Raw genomic sequence first — 13,766 nt, 5'->3', positions numbered from 1 at the left:
ATAAAATTCTCTTATGAGTGTGTTGAATACTACGAGAAGTTTGATACTTGATAATTGTTTTGAGATATGGAGATGGTGATATTAGAGTCATGCTAGTTGACTAGTTGTCAATTTGAGAGATACTTGTGTTGAAGTTTGTGATTCCCGTAGCATGCACGTATGGTGAACTGTTATGTGATGAAGTCGGAGCATGATTTATTTATTGATTGTCCTCCTTATGAGTGGCGGTCGGGGACGAGCGATGGTCTTTTCCTACCAATCTACCCCCCTAGGAGAATCCGCGTAATACTTTGCTTTGATAACTTGTAGTTTTAAGCAATAAGTATATGAGTTCTTTATGACTAATGTTGAGTCCATGGATTATACGCACTCTCACCCTTCCACCTTTGCTAGCCTCTCTAGTACCGCGCAACTTTCGCCGGTACCATAAACCCACCATATACCTTCCTCAAAACAGCCACCATACCTACCTATTATGGCATTTCCATAGCCATTCCAAGATATATTGCCATGCAACTTTCCACTGTTCTGTTTGTTATGACATGCTTCATCATTGTCATATTGCTTGCATGATCATGTAGTTGACATCGTATTTGTGGCAAAGCCACCGTTCATAATTCTTCCATACATGTCACTCATGCATCATTGCACATCCCGGTACACCGCCGGAGGCATTCATATAGAGTCATATCTTGTTCTAAGTATCGATTTGTAATTCTTGAGTTGTAAGTAAATAAAAGTGTGATGATCATCATTATTAGAGCATTGTCCCAGTGAGGAAAGGATGACGGAGACTATGATTCCCCCACAAATCGGGATGAGACTCCGGACAAAAAATAAATAAAATAGGCCAAAGAAGCCCAAATAAAAAAAGGGAGAAAGAAAAGAGGCCATAAAAAGAAAGAGAAAAGGCCGAAGAAAATGAGAGAAAAAGAGAGAAGGGGCAATGCTACTATCCTTTCACCACACTTGTGCTTCAAAGTAGCACCATGATCTTCATGATAGAGAGTCTCCTATGTTGTCACTTTTATATACTAGCGGGAATATTTCATTATAGAACTTGGCTTGTATATTCCAATGATGGGCTTCCTCAAAATGCCCTAGGTCTTCGTGAGCAAGCGAGTTGTATGCACACCCACTTAGTTTCTTTTTGGGCTTTCATACACTTATAGCTCTAGTGCATCCATTGCATGGCAATCCCTACTCACTCACATTGATATCTATTGATGGGCATCTCCATAGCCCGTTGATACGCCTAGTTGATGTGAGACTATCTTTCCCTTTTTGTCTTCTTCACAACCACCATTCTATTCCACCTATAGTGCTGTATCCATGGCTCACGCTCATGTATTGCGTGAAGATCGAAAAAGTTTTGAAAATGTCAAAAGTATGAAATAATTGCTTGGCTTCTGATCGGGGTTGTGCATGATTTAAATACTTTGTGTGGTGAAGATAGAGCATAGCCAGACTATATGCTTTTGTAGGGATAGCTTTCTTTGGCCATGTTATTTTGAGAAGACATAATTGCTTAGTTAGTATGCTTGAAGTATTATCATTTTTATGTCAATATGAACTTTTGTCTTGAATCTTTCGGATCTGAATATTCATGCCAAGTAGCACTCCACATCAAAAATTCTGTTTTTATTATTTACCTACTCGAGGATGAGCAGGAATTAAGCTTGGGGATGCTGATACGTCTCCAACGTATCTATAATTTTTGATTGCTCCATGCTATATTATTTACTGTTTTGAATGTTTATGGGATTTATTATACACTTTTATATCATTTTTGGGACTAACCTATTAACCCAAAGCCCAATGCCAGTTTCTGTTTTTACCTTGTTTTAGGGTTTCGAAGAAAAGGAAAACCAAATGGAGTCCAATTGACCCGAAACTTCACGGAACTCATTTTTGGAAGGGAAGAAGCCCAGAAGACTTGGCGTGCACGTCGGGGGATCTGCGAGGAGGTCACGAGACAGGGGGGCGCGCCCACCCCCTGGACGCGCCCTCCACCCTCGTGAGCCCCTCGTGGCCCCCCCTGACGTACTTCTTCCGCCTATATATCTCCATATGCCCTAAAAACATCGGTGGACACAATAGATCGGGAGTTCCGCCGCCAGAAGCCTCCGTAGCCATCGAAAACCAATCTAGACCCGTTCTGGCACCCTGTCGAAGGGGGAAATCCTTCTCCGGTGGCCATCTTCATCATCCCGTTGCTCTCCATGATGAGGAGGGAGTAGTTCTCCCTCGGGGCCGAGGGTATGTACCAGTAGCTATGTGTTTGATCTCTCTCTCTCTCGCGTTCTTGAGATGATACAATCTTGATGTATCGCGAGCTTTGCTATTATAGTTGGATCCTATGTTTCTCCTCCCCTCTTCTATCTTGTAATGAATTGAGTTTCCCCTTTGAAGTAATCTTATCGGATTGAGTCTTTAAAGATTTGAGAACACTTGATGTATGTCTTGCCGTGCGTATCTGTGGTGACAATGGGATACCATATGATTCACTTGATGTATGTTTTGGTGATCAACTTGCGGGTTCCGCCCATGAACCTATGCACAGGGGTTGGCACATGTTTTCGTCGTGATTCTCCGGTAGAACTTTGGGGCACTCTTTGAGGTCCTTTGTGTTTGTTGAATAGATGAATTTGAGATTGTGTGATGCATATCGTATAATCATGCCCACAGATACTTGAGGTAACATTGGAGTATCTAGGTGACATTACGGTTTTGATTGATTTGTGTCTTAAGGTGTTATTCTAGTACGAACTCTAGGGCTGTTTGTGACACCTATAGGAATAGCCCAACTGATTGATTGGAAAGAATAACTTTGAGGTGGTTTCGTACCCTACCATAATCTCTTGTTCGTTCCCCGCTATTAATGACTTTGGAGTGACTCTTTTTTGCATGTTGAGGGATAGTTATGTGATCCAATTATGATATCATTGTTGAGGGAACTTACACTAGTGAAAGTACGAACCCTAGGCCTTATTTCCTATCATTGCAATACCGTTTACGCTCACTTTTATCATTAGTTACCTTGCTGTTTTTATAATTTCAGATTACAAATACTATTATCTACTATCCATATACCACTTGTTTCACCATCTCTTCGCCGAAGTAGTGCACCTATACAATTTACCATTGTATTGGGTGTGTTGGGGACACAAGAGACTGTTTGTTATTTGGTTGCAGGGTTGCTTGAGAGAGACCATCTTCATCCTACGCCTCCTACGGATTGATAAACCTTAGGTCATCCACTTGAGAGAAATTTGCTACTGTCCTACAAACCTCTGCACTTGGAGGCCCAACAACGTCTACAAGAAGAAGGTTGTGCAGTACACATCAGCAATCCACTGCCGGCTGCGCTTTTCTCTTTCACCCAGCGCCTATGCGGGAGGGCCACCGACCCCTTCTTCCTCGATGCCATACGTATTGTGGGCAGATCCGACCTCCCTCCGCATGCCTTGCCACATCCCAATGACCCTAAGATATAAGTTTCTTTGAAACCGTCATTGGTCTAGATGCATGCAGATCTTTTTTGATTCTGTAGTTGAATCTAGGTCTTGGTTCAAAGAGGAAAGAAGGGTGCGGTGGGGCGGAGCATGAATCTAGGACGTGGTTCAATGAGGAAAGGAGGGAGGGAAAGTAGTATAGACTAGCTATCCATCCGCTTTGTTGGTCTAAAAGGGAAAAAGGGGGTAACCCGGTACACACATCTGTAAGGAACCAAACTCTTTGTTGAAAAGGGAAAGAAACTGGGGGTCGGGTAGTTTGTGCAGGACTAGATTTACTGCCCTCACATAGGAAACAGTTTCAAAGAGAACAAATATGGGACCAACGCAGATATGCTGCTTGGCTACATACTCTGCATCACCCATTTATACGTGTGGACGCACATGGTGCTGGCATGTCCCATGTCCCATCCACATGATCGTGCAGTGTGTTTTGAGATGTTCTGCTACTTGTATTGGTATTGTTTTAAATAAATGTTGAATTGAAGCTATTGTATTGCTCTCTTTTCCCATTAAGTAGTGAACAAAAATGGTACCAACCCAGACATGATGCTTGTTGCTTTGTTACAACAAACTTTGCATCACCCCCTTTAGAAGTAGATGGAAGCACATGGTGTTAGGGATCGGCGGGAGTACCATTTCTGTTAGGGATCGTCCGGAGTACATGTTTAAGAAATGTATTGTTCAGATAATGTCTCTGTTATTATATATATCAGTTATAGTGTTTTACAAATGGTACTATCCTGCTTTGTAGTTCTTTCTACATGTTTAACCAAGGTATTGTTAAGATAATGTCTCTGTTAAAATGAATCAGTCACATTGTTTTAGGAATGATACTTTTCTTCTTTGTCGTTCTTTATACATGTTGAAACAAGGCATTGTTAAGATAATGTCTCAGTTAATATGAATGAATCACACTGATTGAGAATTGCTACTCTCCTGCTTTGTTTCCCATTAAGATAAGGTGGATCAGTAGATGTTTTTCTTCTGGGAGTACAAGTCATCAACCGTTATTTCTCAGTAATTGTTTCCCTTATACCTTTTGTTGCTTACAGGGATATCAAAATTAAAGCTCGGTTTTATTCTGACTTTGATTTTAGTTGAACTGCACAAAAGGAGCCAATGTGTCTAAGGCAAACTGCTGCATTAGTGGGTCCAGTTGGTCTTACCACTTTGCAGAAAGAAGCATTCATTGTTTGCGCTACATTACACAAGGAATGATCAAGAAGCTTTACAGAGTACTAGTAGACGCTGGTGACATGACTACTCTGCAGAGAGCATAGGAAACTCTACAACACGTGGAGTGCACTGGGCAAAAAGTGCCCAAACAAGTACGGGAAGCCAAGACAGGACTCCAAATCTGTCAATGTCATTCTAAGCAACAATGATGGGGCATCTGGGTATGGTAATCTGTTTACCGTACTTTCAGTTTGTTAGTCCACCGACTGGTGGGTTGACACTGGGGCCAATATTCATGTGTGTGCTGCTGTGTCTTTGTTTTCTTGCAGCATATAAATACGATATCCACAGGGATGCTCAGCTGGATTTTAGTGGAACTACACAAAATGTTTGGATGGTTTGTGTCCTCCATAATACTTCGTCATGCACAATACATCGAATGGTTCTCTAATCATTCGTCGTCACATTGAGCCACTGGACTATCAGATGACAAACTGATGACAAACCCTGCCCGTTCCACAATCATAGGCATTACATATTTTGAATGGGAAAATATTGTCAAAGTTGACATTAGTTTAATATATTGGAATTGGAAAACCTTGTCAATTTTTGCTCATTGATGTTAGCCAGAAGACATGCATTTGATATTTTTGAGTGGGACGCCCTTTGCTGTGAGCAACGTCGATCATTTTCTCCTATTCCTGTCTTCAGTTCAGAAGTAAATATTTACTCTACTGAGATGCATAGTCACATGAATGTTGACTTATGTAAGTTATTTTAAGAGCTTGTTCTGAATATTGTCTATGTAATGCCAGGCCTTGTGTTTGATTGCAAAGTTGAGCTTGGAATGTTGTGGCATGCGGCATCACGAGCTGTTCACCGTGCATCCTGAGAATAATGCTTCGTATTGTTTTGCATGTCGATCTAATGCCAGTGATTTGCTTGTTAAGAAGATCATCCTCTTCTGTTGTTTCCGTGCTTAAGAAGTTCATCGTCTTATGTTTCATTCATAGCCTATACGACAAGTCGGGTAGGTTAGACGAGAAACCATATGATCTTCCGACCAACTCATCATCTTAGGACGTGATTGGATCATCGTTTTCCAACCAAAACTGCTTGTAAAACTGGCGCTTGTAAATAAAAGCAGATGGTCTCGGGCGAAGCATTTGGTTGATCGATTTCGACTAGTAAAATATACACTAGTCTCTCAAATTACACGCGTAACCCGCCGGTTTTACTTACATACCTCGGGCCCTCGGTTTTCATTACGCTTGTATTTTACGCGTTGTTTCCGATGACGAGTAAATTACACTTGTATCTTAATACATGTGTGAAATAAACCAGAGCTCCCAAGCGCGTTGTTACCGTTTCATGCCGTCTCAGTCTCTCGAAGGTGCTCATAGGTGTCTGATGATCCTGGCTTCCTGAATGAGCAGCGGGCGCTGTATCAGACCATCCGTAGGGCCCGAGAGGCCCTCTCCATCGTCCTTCGAGTTGTGGCGCTCGCTGTCGGTGTCAAAACCGGCGGATCTCGGGTAGGGGGTCCCGAACTGTGCGTCTAAGGCGGATGGTAACAGGAGGCAGGGGACACGATGTTTTACCCAGGTTTGGGCCCTCTTCATGGAGGTAAAAACCCATGTCCTGCTTGATTATACTTGATAATATGGGTATTACAAGAGTTGATCTACCACGAGATCGGAGAGGCTAAACCCTAGAAGCTAGCCTATGGTATGATTGTATGTTGTCCTACAGACTAAAACCCTCCGATTTATATAGACACCGGAGGGGGCTAGGGTTACACAAGGTCGGTTACAAAGGAGGAGATATACATATCCGTATTGCCTAGCTTGCCTTCGACGCCAAGTAGAGTCCCATACGGACACGAGACGAAGTCTTCAATCTTGTATCTTCATTGTCCGACAGTCCGGCCAAAGGATATAATCCGGATGCCCGGATACCCCCTAATCCAGGACTCCCTCAGTAGCCCTCGAACTAGGCTTCAATGACGATGAGTCCGGCGCACAGTGTTGTCTTCGACATTGCAAGGCGGGTTCTTCTCCAAATTTCGAACGTTTGTTAAGCAGTGTCCGGTCCCATAAATGTTGAACCTCTTGGCTTCTGCGCCCAATAAGGGCTATCTTCCATGCGTCGAATGAATGCGAGGCACCAGGGCACTTTTACATTCGCCCCCTAGCCAGATAAATAAATTTTCTATTAAAGGGATGTGGATTCATAGATCCAATCCATACCATCCTCCCCCAGCGAGAATCCATCGGAGCGTGCTTCGGAAAGATCCACTATAGCATGGCCGACCTCCGCAGCTCCTCCTCCCGCCCCCGTAGCCCTAAGCCCGGTGATTGGGAGAGGTGTTCAGTCCCACACAGTCGATTAGTCAAACTGCAGACTAAGGGATTTCTCCCTCCAGCGTATATGGTGCCCATCCGAGATGGGCTCGCCTCCTACAATGGCGGGGAGCAAGCGGAGAGCTTCCCCAGCCCCTCTACGGGGGAGCGGGTATGCCTTGTCCCTTATTTATTGAGGGGACTCGGATTTCCGATTCATCCATTCCTCCGCGGGCTTCTGGAGTTTTACGGCCTCCAACTGCATAATTTCACCCCTGCTTCCATTTTACACATCGTTGGCTATGTTGCCCTTTGCGAGTTATTCCTGGGCTACGAGGCTCATTTCGAGCTGTGGAAAAGGTTATTTTGCCTCGTCCCTCGCACACAGAAGGGGTCACTTTATCAAGTGGGCGGAGCCGAAATATGGCGCATCACCGAAACCGGATACCTGTCCGGTACTCCGAAGAAGACGTCCGAAGACTGGCCTTCGGAATGGTTTTATATGGAGGACGTCCCCCTTCCGGACCCTGTTCGGCGGGGTCTTCCTGAGTTCAGCAATGCTCCTCTAAAGAAACGCCGAAGTTGGCGCCCACGGAGCCCCCAGGAGGAAGACAATGGAGAAGTACTTTACCTGATGAACCGGATTAAAGCGCTGGCTCAATCAGGATTGACAGTAATCGAGGTTATGTCAATATGCATAATGCGGGGAGTGCAACCACTTCAATATCGAGGGCATCCCTTGTGGTGTTTTAACGGGGAAGATGACGCCACCCGTTGCGGGCCTAAGGGTCCGGACAACGCTGCCGCTTTAGCAAAAATTCTGTCCGAATTGTTCAAGGGAGAGGAAGAGGAGTTCATCCGCATCAAGCCACGGGATGGATTCTCCATGTACAACCCTCCAAGCTGGGTGAGTTATATCTCCTTACTCCCATTCTTCCCGCATTCTTTGTCGTAGGTACTCACCTTGCCATTTTGCGGCAGGAACTGCGAAAAGCCATAAGGGAGGTCAGCAGCCCATCTCCACAACCAGAGGACCCTGACCGGGCCCTCGGTCCCAGACTCGAAGAAGACCCGGACATATTCGTGGAGCTGATAGACCGGCAGTTCTATCAATTAAGTTGTGAGGATGCCATGGTGGCCATTACAGCCGACTATCCCGGACTGCTTCCTGCGTCGCACGTAAGAAAAACCAAAAATCCCAACTCCAAAAACTAGGATCCCCTTTTAAACACTTCACCTACCATATACATATGGTGTTTTTACAGGGAAGGCATTCGGGACGCCATGCCGAACCCACAGCAACTCGCCAACAAGAGGCACCGAGGCCGGGCAGGCCAAAAAGGAAGGCGGTCAGGATGGAGACGCCGGCGCAGAGGTATGACAGAAACCCCGCTCTGTGGTTGTCGTCTTTCTTGAAATGTAATGACGTCCATGTTTCTTTAACAGAAACAACGCTCGCCGGAATATGTCCGGTGAGGCTGCCGATCACGCTTCCACCAGTCGGGCTCCAGGACCGGACATAGAGGCGGAAGCCGACATGGGGCGGATGCCGGATACTCCCCCTACAAAGGATGCAGGTAGGCTATCTGCTACAAATTCAGAAGTGGAGAGCGCCATGAATCATAGGCATCGCCGGGCCATACTCCGCGACGCTTGCTTCTCACCAGAGTCATTTGATGCCTTCAATTCTGGAGAGGCGTACCTCCGTGCTGCTCAAAGTGGTCTAGCCAGAGCCACGGACCAGTATGTAAAGGATATACGGGTAAGCAAATCTAACGATTATATGTATCAGTAGCCCCTGAGACTTGAAACAGTTAGTAGAGCTGATTTAGGGATCATCTTATTGTGCAGGTTCTTACAGAGAAGAATAGTCGACTATCACAGGAGCTGGAGGAATGCAAGACCCAACTTCGAGAAGCTGTTGCCGCATTGAAGGAACCTAAAAAGGCCCCAGCTGGTAACATTTCTTTCAAAGCATGATTGGTACCATATAGCATGCGGCATGGCTGCAGATCTAATAACAGATATTGCAGATGAATCCGGAGAGAATCCGGAGGAGCAGCATGCTGTACGACAGCTAAGGGCTGGCGAACGCGTGCTGACTGAGGTCAGGCGGGAGAAAAACAATCTCCAAGACGCCAATACCAAACTTAGCGTGGAACTGAAAGATGTTCGAGCCCAGCTTCCGGACTCCGAGAAGGAGAATAAGCGGCTTCGACGCGGCATTTTCAGTAAGTGCTTGAACGAACCCTTAATAAAGGGGACGGCGGAGAAGCCGGCTAACAGAGTTATGTCTGCAGGTATGCTGACGGGTCGTCCCGCGGAGGAGATGCCCGGATCTACGGGTGATCTTCTATCCGAGCTCTGACAACTGCACGAACAAGTTCGGCAGGTGATGCAAGGTATTACCCAAGCCTTGTGGCCATCCGTCTCCCTGCCAGAAGGCGTTAGAGAGCTTGTGGAGAAGCTCAAGGGAGCACGACGACGCTTCCGATTATGGAAGATATCTTCCTGCCTTCAAGGTGCCAGGGAAGCCTGGGCAATGGTGAAGACGTGGTATACCAAGGCTGACCCAAATCACATGGCCGAGGTCAGACCTGTGGGGCCCAACGGGAAAGAGATCCCCGTTAGCTTAGTCTATGGGCAGGTAGAATTAGCCGCAAAGTATTCCCAACAGGATTGTAGACTGCACCGCCTGCTGGATGGTATAGAAGAGGAATTTAGTCAGTCTACATGACTATGTAATTAAAGTGACATGTATAATGCCTTCTAGCCGAATTGTAGATCATTTGTCATGGCGGACCTTTTCGCTTCAACCTCGGGACCCGATAGTCCGGAGTGCATCCGAATACCCGCTCAGTTATATAAGAACCGGGGTATGCGTGGAGACCAGGCGTAGGGGTCATTAGTGCTTGAAAAGACAAGTGCCCAACTAGTTATGTTATATTACATGGGTAGTAAGAAACATCTTCCAGGGAGAATAGGTCCGTTAAGTGTTCCTTTCCCTGGGTACGCATGCCCTAAAGTGCATGTCCGGACTGTGGGAGGAAACGCAGGAAAAAACATTTGGGGCACATATGGAAAATAAATAAAAATCATCTTTTGTTCACCGACCGAATATTCTCTTAAGAATGCTAGCTTTCAGCTTCACCCAGTCTGAGGTACACATCCGGCTGACCCGGTAGTAACAATCGCAGAGGTGCTCCCCTTATGCCCTAGCCAAATTAACAGGAACGTAGGGCATAAATACAAGAGCCAGGCAACCTAGCTTGGCCAAACCTTAAGTCATATCGATGCATATAATGGCGAAGAAAAGGTACATGTGGAAGAATAACACATGTGCTGGGCATGAAGCCCAGATAGATAATTAAGCTTCTGTGTAAGAAGCCCCCAGGTAAAATGAGCGCGGTTAGCGCATCTATAGTGTGCAAGCGAGGCACAAGTTGGCCCTTGAAGGCCTTGAGAAAGAATAAAAGAAATAAAGAGAAAAAAGACAGGTAACATATATTCAAAAAATGGATAGAGGAAGGAGAAGAACATAGAGTCCGTCGCTAGGCATAGAATCTTCGGAGCCTGGCTGCGTTCCATGGGTTCGGCTCAAGTCGATTATTCGATGCATCCCGCAGACGGTATGCTCCACCGGTCGGAACTTGGTTGACAATGAAGGGACCTTCCCATTTGGGCTCGAGCTTGGTCTTTTTCTTCTCCGGCAGGCGTAGAACTAACTCATCAACATTATAAGTTTTGGCCCGTACTTCTCTGCTTTGGTATCTGCGAGCCTGTTGCTGATAGAATGCAGAACGGGCTTTTGCCACATCGCGCTCCTCCTCCAGGGTGTCCAGACTATCCTGCTGATCGAGCTCGGCTTCTCTTTCTTCATACATGTGCACTTGAGGTGAGTCATGAATTATGTCGGAGGGCAGAACTGCCTCTACGCCGTACACCATAAAGAAGGGTGTATATCCGGTACTATGATTCGGCGTGGTCCGCAGCCCCCAGAGTACGGAGTCGAGCTCCTCCACCCAGTGCGTGTTAGACTCCGTTAAGGACCGCACTAATCTAGGTTTAATGCCGCTCATGATAAGGCCATTTTCTCTCTCAACTTGGTCATTGGTTTGTGGGTGATAGACGGAAGCATAATCGAGCTTGATGCCCATGTTGCTGCACCACAGTTTTACCTCGTCGGGCGTGAAGTTCGTGCCGTTGTCAGTGATGATACTGTGGGGGACGCCATAACGGTGTACAACCCCGGATATGAAGTCTATCACCGGTCCGGATTCGGCTGTTTTAACAGGTTTGGCTTCTATCCATTTGGTGAATTTATCCACCATGACCAGTAAGTATTTTTTCTTATGGGTTCCCCCTTTAAGGGGTCTAACCATGTCAAGCCCCCAGACCGCAAAAGGCCAGGTAATGGGGATTGTTTGGAGGGCGGTGGGTGGCATATGGCTTTGGTTTGCAAAAAGCTGGCAACCGGCGCAACGTTGGACCAAGTCTTGTGCGTCTGCCCGGGCCATCGGCCAATAAAAACCTGTATGGAAGGCCTTGCTTACAAGGGCCCGAGCTGCAGTGTGGTGGCCGCCGAGTCCGGCGTGAATTTCTGCCAAAAGCTTCCGCCCTTCCTCTTTAGAGATGCACCTTTGAAGGACTTCGGTAGTGCTTTTCTTATACAGCTCTCCCTCGTGGACCCTGTAGGCTTTAGATCGCCGCACTATGCAGCGTGCCTCATTTTGGTCCTCGGGAAGTTCTTGCCTAGTTAGGTAGGCCGGGAATGGTTCTGTCCACGGGGCGATGACGGCCATTATTACGTGGGCTGAAGGTGTTATTTCGGTGGCAGAGCCTCCGATTATGTCGGAGTGTTCGGTATCGGGCATTTTGGCCGGGTCCGGACTATTGTTTCCGGTGTCCCCTTCCCATACCACCGATGGCTTAAACAACCTCTCCAAAAAGATGTTGGGGGGGGGGGACCGCGTCCCGTTTTGCGCCGATGCGGGCGAGGATATCCGCCGCCTGATTGTTTTCCTGAGCCACATGGTGAAATTCAAGCCCCTCGAACCGAGCTGACATCTTTAGGACGGCGTTTCGATAGGCCGCCATCTTCGGATCCTTGGCATAGAAGTCTCCATTTATTTGGGATATTGCGAGGTTCGAATCCCCACGCACCTCCAAGCGTTGAATGCCCATGGAGACTGCCATCCGAAGACCATGCAACAGGGTTTCATATTCGGCTGCATTGTTGGAGTCTGTATACAATATCTGCAGTACGTACTGAACGGTATCTCCGGTTGGGGACGTCAGGACGACGCCAGCCCCCAGATCGGCCAGCATTTTTGAGCCGTCGAAATGCATGATCCAATTGGAGTATGCACCGTACTCTTTAGGGAGTTCGGCTTCCGTCCATTCGGCGACAAAGTCGGCCAGTACATGCGATTTAATGGCTCACCAAGGTTTGTATGTTATGTCGAATGGGAGGAGCTCAATGGCCCATTTGGCAATCCGGCCCGTAGCGTCGCGGTTGTTTATAATATCATTAAGTGGCACTTCCGAGGCTACTGTAATTGAACACTCTTGAAAGTAGTGTCGCAGCTTCCGGGATGCCATGAATACCGCATAGGCTATCTTTTGATAATGTGGGTACCGTGATTTGCATGGAGTGAGGACAGTGGATACATAGTATACCGGCTTTTGAAGAGGGAATTTATGTCCGTCAGCTTCTCGTTCGACGATGAGCACTGCGCTTACAACTTGATGAGTTGCCGCAATGTACAACAACATTGGTTTGCCGATGTTTGGCGCAGCCAGGATTGGGTTGGTTGCTAGTATGGCTTTTATTTCTTCCAATCCGGCTATGGCAGCGTCCATCCACTCGAAGTGTTCGGTGCGCCGAAGGAGGCAATAAAGGGGTAATGCCTTTTCCCCTAAGTGGGAGATAAAGCGGCTTAGAGCCGCCACACATCCACTTAGTTTCTAGATTTGTTTGAGGTTCGTTGGGATAGCCAACTATGACAGAGCTCAGATTTTGGCCAGATTAACTTCAATTCCTCTACTGGAGACAATGAAGCCTAGGAGCTTTCCAGCTGGTATGCCGAAAACGCATTTTTCCGGATTGAGCTTGATGTCGTATGTTCGGAGGTTGTCGAATGTGAGCCTCAAGTCGTCTATTAGAGAGTCGACGTGTTTGGTTTTAACGACCACATCATGTACGTATGCCTCTACTATTTTGCCGATTTGTTTCTCCAGACATGTCTGGATCATGCGCTGATATGTTGCGCCAGCGTTTTTGAGCCCGAAAGGCATTGTGTTAAAACAGAAGGGGTCGTATGGTGTGATAAATGCCATTGCGGCTTGGTCGGACTCTGCCATCTAAATTTGGTGGTAGCCTGAGTATGCGTCGAGGAAACACAATGACTCGTGTCCTATGGTAGCATCGATAATTTGTTCAATGTGGGGGAGGGGGAAGGGATCCTTTGGGCAAGCCTTGTTGAGGTCCTTGAAATCGACACAAAGGCGCCAGGATTTGTCCTTCTTTGGTACCATCACCAGGTTTGCTAGCCAGTCCCAGTGTTTTATTTCTCTAATGAATCCGGCCTCCAATAACTTGGCTAGTTCCTTTCCCATAGCCTGTCTCTTAGGTTCAGAGAAACGCCGAAGAGCCTGCTTGACCGGCTTGAATCCCTTTAGGATATTGAGGCTGTGCTCGGCCAGCCTGCGTGGGATTCCTGGCATGTCT

Source organism: Triticum urartu, chromosome 6, assembly GCF_003073215.2.
Source record: "Triticum urartu cultivar G1812 chromosome 6, Tu2.1, whole genome shotgun sequence".
Classification (NCBI taxonomy): Eukaryota; Viridiplantae; Streptophyta; class Magnoliopsida; order Poales; family Poaceae; genus Triticum; species Triticum urartu.
This window is presented reverse-complemented; position numbering follows the sequence as displayed.